Source organism: Microtus ochrogaster, unplaced genomic scaffold (assembly GCF_000317375.1).
Source record: "Microtus ochrogaster isolate Prairie Vole_2 unplaced genomic scaffold, MicOch1.0 UNK1, whole genome shotgun sequence".
In the NCBI taxonomy this organism is placed as follows: Eukaryota; Metazoa; Chordata; class Mammalia; order Rodentia; family Cricetidae; genus Microtus; species Microtus ochrogaster.
Window position 1 is genome coordinate 7,924,581 of NW_004949099.1, and position 9,977 is coordinate 7,934,557.

The window sequence follows — 9,977 nt, forward strand, 5'->3', positions numbered from 1 at the left end:
ACACACACACACACACACACACCCCAGACACATAACACATAAACTCCACACACACATGCACCACACATATGCACAAACTCTAAACACACACACCCCACACACATTACACACAAACTCCACCCACAACACATAACACACAAATTCCACACACACACACCACACCACACACCACACACAACTTCCACATACACATGCACAAACTCTACACACATGAGTGCACATAACACACAAACTCCACACACACCACATAACACACAAATTCCACACACATACACCTCACTCCACACCACACACATAACACAAACTCTACACACTCAACATACACACACACACACACACCCCAGACACATAACACATAAACTCCACACACACATGCACCACACATATGCACAAACTCTAAACACACACACCCCACACACATTACACACAAACTCCACCCACACCACATAACACACAAATTCCACACACATACACCTCACTCCACACCACACACATAACACAAACTCTACACACTCAACATACACACACACACACACACACACACGCATGCACGATGGGGGCTGTGATCAGAGGGAGAGGGAGGAAAGAAGAAAGGTACCAGGGTGTGTGGTGATTTTTACTTCCTCATTTTGTTGGTTTGTGGTTTCTTTCTACAATGAACACAAAGAGCTGCTGTGATTGTCACATGCAATGTAAGTGGCACAAAGGCAAACAGTACACATTTCACAGTAATAACACAGGGAGGCTGGCTTCCAAAGTCACTTGCAGCTGTCTGCAGGGGCAGCATTAACTCCGAGGTCAAGGTTCACTTCCAGGTCATGGGGGGTTTTGTTTGTTTCACTTGTGCTGTGGGTCAGATGCTTGTGTGCACACTCATGCTCACACTTGCACACCATGGCCATTTTCCACAAGGTTCCAACAGGAGCCTACAAGTTGCAGCATGTTGCTGGGTTTCTCAAACGCACCTTGGGACAGTCTGTCTCTGTCTGGATGTACCTCATCCTTCACATGAAGAAAATTCCCAAGACTTATGCTGGAGCCTCTCCTTCTCTGTTTCCTCTGTTCAAGAGCCTCTTGAATCTGGGAAGTGTAACTAGGAACACCCCCACATGGCCCATCCAGCCCCACAAACACCAGGCGGGCCTCACTGATACAGACATAACATCTGTGAATCTAAAAAAACAAGACAAAAAACTCAACACACACACACAAACAAAAAACAAAACAACACTCAGAAAAGGTCCTGCCAAGAGCACTATGAGAATCATGCTCCCAATAATTTTATCAGGTCAAAGGGGCTAATTAAAGAAGAAAAGAAGATGAGGAGGTGGCAAAGAACCTTAATACTCTGCAGTAACTTATCCCACTGGTATGTTATATTTACATTTAATTTAGGCCGAACACAAATCTAGCAAATCTCTTCATCAGTTAAATGTTGCCTTCAAAGGGACATGAGGACATAAATCCCAGAGTCAGCATCCACAGGGCAATTTCCAAGAGCACTGTCCCAAGGGTACCTGTTTACCAGAGGAAGGGCACATCTAGAGAGGCAATTGATGTGAAGGGCTGGTGAAGGACCAAGCATGCGTGGAAGCTCAGCTTTTCATCCACTCTTCACTCAGCCAAGGAAGGGGGAGAAAGTGGGAGGAGTACTTGCTGACAGTGAGGCAGTAATTGTCCCAACCTCGTCCCCTGGGCTCTTGTTAATTTCTATTTTTTTTAATAGCATCTAAAACAAATTTTTTAATTATACATTCTTATACATACAAACGTATGCACACACAGACATACAGGTATACATGTATGTACATTTCTAAAGGAATAGCAGTGTACACACATGTATGCTCTTATCTATAGGAACAGCAGTACACACACACACACACACACACACACACACACACACAATCACAAACCTCACGATACTCCATAAATTTCTACTACATCAAGAACAGAGTCCGGTCCTTTTAGAGTGACCGCACGGGGCATTCGATCCTCTACACTTTCCAACAGCCTACAGAGCTGAGTTAAATAGTTCTCATGTTTCCTTTTATTATCCATATAGACCAGTGCAAAATCCAGTTGAGGGAGTCATGTTTTGACTAGCTTGCATAATGTTTTAAATTTTTTAAAGCAACTTCTCAGCTAAGTATGGCTATGCAAACCTTTAATCCTAGCACGCATGAGGCAGAGGCAGTCAGATCTCTGTGAGTTTGAGACCAGCCTGGTCTACACAGGAAGTTCCAGGCTAGCTGGGGCTACAGAGTGAGATCCTGACTCAAAATAAACAAACAAATAAAAACAACCCAAGCAAACAACAACAAACTAGCGGTTAAGCAAACTAGTATTTATTGATTTTTTTAAAAAAAAAGGATAAACAAAATCTTGTTTGCACATTTCAATTGTGGATTTCCGGGTAGAAATACTGGCACATGCTATGTGATAATCCCAAAGGACAACTGGCTGAGTGGCCGCTAGCAGCTCAGAAAGGCAAATGCCCTATGAACTCACTACTATGGGATCTCCACAGGCATCAAGTTAATACAGACAAATGAGATTAGCAGTCTGCAGTCCCTGAAGGGAGGGAAAGGATTGTTGGTTGGGTACAAAGTCTTAGTTTTGCAAGATGCAAAGAAATATAACTGAAAGTTGGTTGCACAATTGTGTGAATGTACTTAATATTGTGAGCTATTATGCACACTTAATGATTAAGATGGAGGGTTCAGTGGGTTAAGAATACACATGCAAAGGGGGTCTGGGTTCAGTTCCCAGCACCCACACAGTGGCTCACAACCACCTGTAACTTCAGCTCCCAGGCTCCTTGTCTAGTAGACACAAACTAGAAGACATTCACATTCAGGCAAACACTTAGATACATAAAATAAAAATAAAGATGGTATAAACTCTATACTATGTATATCTAGCCCAGGTTTAGAATTTAGTTGACAATTTCAAAACGGGATAGGTAACAGGAAAAAAAAAATTACTAAATTTCCAACTTCTCTTCAAAACTGAAACGATCTGGCAATAATGATATTATGCTACAACCTGGCACTGGCCAGCCAGAGGAAGAGTAACCATTCCTTCTCAACATGTTCTGGGTCTCCCCAACTCCCAGCATCTTTTGGTGTATAAGGAAGGCTCTCAGTTTCATCTCCAGCACAAAGGGAAAGAGAAAGGGAGCTTATCGTATCTATCTGAATACTGTATTCGTAAGCTAAAAAAGAAACCCTATGCAATTACTCTATGAACATGGAAAACCCATTTGAGAAATTCCAGTACTGACTGGGTGGGAGGGAACAAGAAAGGGAAAATAAACAACTTGTGGCCAACTATGACCAGCTCAGACTTTCCTCCACCTGAAATGGGGCTTACAAGAGACCTGCCTACCTAATGCTGAGAAGGAGCGCTTCCCCTGCAATTACAAACGGGAGACCCCTAACTGCTCTCCTCTACCCCCTGCAATTACAAACGGGAGACCCCTAACTGCTCTCCTCTATCCCACCCAGGGTGTCACGACAAGAACTCCCAGGCAGCATGACAAAGAAAGTGAAGGAAACAAAAGACAAGTAAAATTGGAGGCCATACAACCTGCCCATTTCTCCCAGATGGCACAGTTACCTGTGGCCAAGGCTGGCACCTGGAGAAATTTCCATGACTAAGCCAGGTGGGGTACTCCCCAACCCCCATTTGCTTATGTATCAACCACTGTTTTCCCTACAGCAGGCAGAGAAGCCACCACCACACAGACCATCCAACCCACAAGCTGAGAATATCAGCTAAAGGACTCTGAAGTGAAAGGTTTCTAACCCCTGATCGATGAAGACAATCTGATTCAATCTGTAATATTACAGATCACAAGAATGATGTCCAAAAATATACGTATTTCTATCCAGTTACAATCGGTAGTCGGAACTGAAATGCTGAAGTAGCATTTATTGAAGCATCAAAAATATGTAATATTGAAGACTAAACGTGACCACATGGTAAAAGGAAAGAATGGACTCTTGAGAGTTGTCCTTTGTCCTCCATAAGCACTCCCTGATGTAAACAGGCCCCACTCACCTCCCCCACACAAATACTAAAACAAACAAAATTAAAAGGAAGAAACAAAAGCTTTAAAGATTCACCTTATCTGAGGGCAGAATATCTCCATCCTGCAGTGTTGGGGATAGAAGCAAGGACCCTGCATAGGCCAGGTAAGCTGTACCACTTAGCTAGACCAAGCCTCATAGGCATAGTTTTTAAACTCTAGATATTCAATATAATCATAACCAAAACTCCACCTTAAGTTTGTAGCACCAGAAATAGTAATTCTAAAAGTTTAGTTGAATTTTACTGATCTCCAATGACCAAAAAAAAATTGAAGATGGAGAAGCTTTATATCTAATTTCCAGACTTAGCAATTTCCAATTACTAAGGCAATGCTAGCCTACTCTGGGAACAGAAGAGACAATCCAAATACGCATATGCACCTCAAATACAACTCGTTCATGCAGACAGGATACAAATACAATCCAATGGAGAAATGAAACGTTTTCAATAAATGGTAGAAAAATAACTAAATTTCTATATTAGATGCAAACAACAAAAGACAAAAACAAAAGCCAACAAGAACACAGGTTCATGTCTTTAATCCCAGCGCTGGGGCAGCAGAGGAAGACGCAGGGTGGTCTGTTCCACCTAGCAGCTTGGAGTACATATGAGACTGTTTCCCATACCTACCCCCCACCCCCCAAAAAATTTCAAAATGGATTGGAAATATATGTAAAATCACAAACTACAAAATTTATAGAGACGTGAAAAAACCCTTCTGGCCCTCCATTGCATGAAATGTGATAACAAAACATGATCCCTGTGGGTAGATACAAGGACTAATTTGGACAGCAACAAAATCCAAACTTCTCTTCTCTAAAAGACACATAAAAGCATGAAAACACAAGAAATAATACTTGCAAACCAAATATTTGATAAAGTACTTTAATTGAGAATATATAAAAACTTTTAGAAATGCATTAAGAAAATACCTAGCATAAAGGAGCAAAACATCCCAATATACACTCCAAGAGCGAAGACACATGAAAAGGCTCAACATCATCGGTCATCCATAATCAAACACCACTATTCACTAGTAAAGATTACAGTTAAAAAGAGTAGCCAAGAGGCTGAAGAGAGTTCAGTGGTTAAAAGCACACACTGCTGTCAAGGTGGACCTGAGTTCCCAACGACCACATTAGCTAGCTCACAAGTGCCTGAAACTCTTGCACAACAAAGATCTGACACTTCCAGCCTCTGTTGGCACTAGGACTCACTAATGTGTGGGTCTATACCCTCCCACAGGCATACATAATCTTAAAAATAATAAAGGACTGGCTGAGTCCACGCTTGTTGAGGTCTCATACACCACCAGCTGGGGATGGGAAATGCAACAGGCGCTCTGGAAATGCTGGTGTATTTATTGCTTAAAATTTTCAGATGAAGTAACAGTTAGCCATTCCGCCCCTCGATACTCATGGAAGAGAAACCAAAGCCCAAATCCATATGAAGATTTACTTGTAGATGTTCGTAGCAGGCACCAAATAGAAATACCAAAAATGTCCATCTGCAGAGAAGTAGGTAAATGATGGTATCTCCATATAAGGAACACGATTCTACTCGGTAATTACAGAGGGAGCTAAGCTACATGCTACAACACAAACGAATCTCCAATAATTATGCCAGTGAATAAAGAAAGCATAATCCACTGTTCTGCTTTAAGCCAGACTGGTTCCTTCACGAAAAGAATACATATCACATGACTTCATTTGTGTAAAATAGCCACGAAAAGCAACTTAATGCATAGCAATAAAAAATATATTGGTGCTGGAAAGATGGCTCGGCAGTTAAGAGCTGTGATTGCTCTTCCAGAGGACCAGAGTTCATTTCCCAGCACTCACATAATGGCTAACAACCACCTGTAACTACAGCTTCAAGGGATCTAACACCGTCCTCTATCCTCTGAGGGCACCACACATACATGATGCACAGACATACATGCAGTCAAAACACACTAAATAAAAATAAATCTAAAGAAAATTTTAAAAAAGGAACTATGTATCATTGTGTGGGAATGTAAAAAGTACAGGGTGCAAGAGTGATCGTAAACAGGTACAAGGAAGCTTACAGAAACAAAACCTGACTGTGGTTTAGTCTTGTTACACTGAGTAGTTTAACTCCTGACTCCCAGTTATTCCTTTGTTTCAGCTTTTCAAGCAGAAAGGAGCAGAAACATATACAACTTGGCCTAGGCTTTGATCACTCTTAATCATGGTGATGGCTTCACATTTTTTCACAAACTAAATATGTGCAAGACACTGTTTATCAAATCTACCTCAATAAAGAAGTCTTTTAAAGACCTTTAATGTATATGAAATTTTAAATGTTTTTAAATAATCTGGTGCATTAATAAACACAAGTTTCATACAATTGAATCTACACAATACATGATCAACATTTTAGCCTAAAATTTTCCACTTTGGGTTTTTTTTTCCTATCTCAGTCTCCACACAATCAAGCCAACATGTATCGGTAATCTCTTCAACAATCCTAATGGAGATTTTCTAAAGATTGGTTTCAGGGCACTAAGGTAATCAACATAACCACATCAGTATTATACTGTATCTGACATTCTAGCATGAAAATTAGTGGCGATCCTATCAATCCCATGCTGATACTGGTAATAACTCACTGTGCTCTCTTTCTGGATTCCCGTTCTAACAGACCCGAATTAGGCCCACCGCTGCCATTCCAGGAGTTTAGTGGAGGCTGCTGAGTACAGTAAGCAAACACTTGATTCTCGCCATAACCTGGCTTTCTCTGCGTCAGCCTGCTGCCTTGCTCCAATGAAAGAAAATGAGCGCTACATTTCTGCCCTCGAATTTAAATAATGGTTTCCTCTAACAGCCAATTTAGGACTCATACATTCCAGGAATTCTCCTATTGACTAACTCAGGTTGTAAGAAGCCTGACTTTTTCTGAATCCGGTCAACATTCTTCTATGCGAGACATGACCACACTCATTATCCACTGCCAGGACTATCCCTGGAGCATCTCTCTGCTCACCTGAAGAATGGCCGAGCCAATATCTATATTGAAGAGTTGTCACGGGGGCTAGAAATGATGTACGGTTATCATTGAGATGTATGTTCCAAGAACAAAGACTTGTTTAATTTATATAACTCAGGCATTCAGAACAGTGTCAGCATGCAGTATATGTTCAATAAGTATCTATTAAATAAAGGAATATGTAAAATGTCTTTCACATACTACAACACACACACAAAGGGAATTTAATCCATACATACAGTCAGTGTTATTTATGTAAGAACTGAATTCATGGATTCACCTTAGATGTTTTTTATGTCAGGTACAATCATAATTTCTATGTCAGAAGTCAAGGATGGAATCAAATCATGGGGAAGCAAACGATGCATGACCAAAGCACTCCAAAGAGTAAAACAAACAAAAACTTCAGTAATTTCAAGTAAAAGTGGTTGACACTATATAGATTTAGATATACCAACCACAATCAATGCAAGGAGTCTTTGATGAACTTATGTCTTGGTTACTTTTCAATTGCTCTGAAGAGACACTATGACTGAGACAATTTCTAGGAGAAAGTGTTACTGGAGCTTACAAGTTCAGGGGATGAATTTATGACCACCAGGGCAGGAACATGGCAGAAGATAGGCATGGCCTTAGAGCAGTATCTGAGAGATCACATCTTTATCCACACAAGTACACTGAGAATGGTATGGGCTTTTGAAACCTCAGTGACACACCTCTTCCAACAAGTCCACATCTCCTAATCCTTCCCCAACAGTTTCACCAACTGGAGACCAAGTATTTGAACACATGAGCTTATGAGGACCATTCTTATTCAAACCATTAGTGAGGTTTTATATGAAGGTAAGATCAGTACCAGAGCCACGCTGAAACTCAAAGACATCCTAGGAAAAAAGACAAGACATAATTACTATCTATCTTAACTTAAAATATTATATTTTAGTTTTGAAATTTCATGTATGTTTTGTTTGTTGTTTGCCTGCATGTGTGTCTATGCACACGTGAGGGCTTGTGCTCACAGAAGCCAAAAGAAGACAGTAAATTCCTGAAATTGGAGTTACAGACTGTTGTGAAGAGCCAGACAAGGGCTGGAAATTAAACCAGGGTCCTCTGGTAGATCAGTCAGTACTCTATACTAAGTACTCTGAGCCATCTCTCCAGCCTCTTAAAATGATGTTAAAGCAGTACCCTAAAGTACAACATGATTAATAACAGTGCATGCCTCTCCTTCCTTACCCCAACCCGCCATTCGCAAGAAACCTAAACCTGCCTTAGATTGTCCTACGTAAACTCTCCAACGCATGTAACAGTCAGCTCTGCTTAAGCTCAACACTGCCAGTCTGTTTCCAGTGTGAGAAAAGCTCACTGCTTCTGCAGGTGAGCCCCAGGATGAAGCTGGCTTATGTTAAAGGAAGGCCCCACAGCTCAGTGAGGTAGCGATGTGAGGAGATTGATGTCTCCCTGTGTCTCCCAGCTCAGTGCCCCTCCTGGTAGAGCCCCTAGGCATCTGGGCCCAGGCACACAGCTTCCCCCACCAGTGCGTTCCTTCCTGTGAGCGGTGCATCACACTGTCTCAATCTCACACATGCACACACTTGGCTTGTGCCACGTGAATGAATAAATGTCGGGATAATGTGGCTCTCGTGGGAATGCAACACTGCGCACCGTACCCTGGCTCTCTCTCCAGGACCCTGCAAGCTGAGGGAGGGTTCTGCCCATAGTCAGGAACCCCAGCTCGCACAAATCACTAGCAATGTCCTCAGACCGCCAGGAACAAAGAGGCTCTGGCACCCAGGCTGTGCATGGCAGTTGCTTTCCTTAAGTAATCACATCGTGTTGCTTCTTAAAAGTTCACAGTTTTATCCCGAGACGAAGGAGCACCATTTCTGCCAGGAATCACATGCAGAAACATGGTTCTGTTTTGTTTCTGGACATACTGTATTTGATAAAATTAGAAGGACGTTGTCATTCCAGCACGCTCACAGGAGGAGGAGGGGGTTTCAGCCAGCTAGACGATGCCCAGTAAAGACGACATAAAAAAACAGTTTTTGCAGGTTCCAAATCCCACTTGCAACACTGATCCGGCACCAGAAATGGAGGAGCTGGGTGCCAAGTTTGGTCACAAGAGACAATGAAGTCTCCCTGGTCCAAGAGTTTCTCAATAAGAACAGATGCCCCTGCAAGTTCTCTTAAATCTGCTGCCTTCTGAAGTCCACAAAACACAAGACACTGGGCACTGGACCACAGTATTGGACAACTGGTCCATGTGAATGGCCATAAGGTGAACAGTCTTGAAGTACTGCCCAGCCTCACTGCTGTGTGAGTCCTGAACTCAGAGTATCCGATTCTGTGAGGTCAATGTAGGTATTTTTGAGACAAGGTAATAGAAACTTAACAAAACCTAGTGCCACAGTGGCACTGAGGTCAGGAAGACTTGGGACGGGACCCTCCAGCAAAGTTTTTGCCATGGTTCCACACAGCACCTTCTGCTGCCCACTGAGCCCAATCACTGAGTTCAAGACAAAGACATATGTGGACTTTGTGCAGCTCCTGTCTGCGGTGAGTGGGGCAGACCTCTCCACCTGCTACCAGATGCCATCTCATCAAACTTGCAGAGGATCTGAAAGTCAAAACATTCAGTTCTAGAGCCAGTGAAGAAGGTGAATGAAGCATGACTTGTAAAGACTTCACTAAAAAAGAAAACAATACCATGTTTCCCAGGACTTTGGCTGAGTTATGATCATGGGATCTCCAACTACATCGCACAGTAACATGGAGACACTCCGACAGCTCAGGTCAGCATAGTGCCTGCAGCTGGTACTCATCTTAGAGAGAGGAGAGGGGAGGAGAGGAGAGGAGAGGGGAGGGGAGGGGAG

At 42.3% G+C, this 9,977-nt stretch overlaps 1 protein-coding gene and 1 non-coding gene across 19 annotated transcripts in view; one reads left to right on the plus strand and one right to left on the minus strand.

Annotated features, from left to right (window-relative positions):
* Positions 1–9,977, minus strand: part of Magi1 (membrane associated guanylate kinase, WW and PDZ domain containing 1) — a 618,461-nt gene that overhangs the window by 202,198 nt on the left and 406,286 nt on the right. The window lies entirely within an intron of this gene.
* On the plus strand, positions 9,808–9,935 carry LOC113458068. Its single transcript, XR_003378505.1, has one exon. It is a non-coding gene; the product is annotated as a small nucleolar RNA SNORA44 (small nucleolar RNA).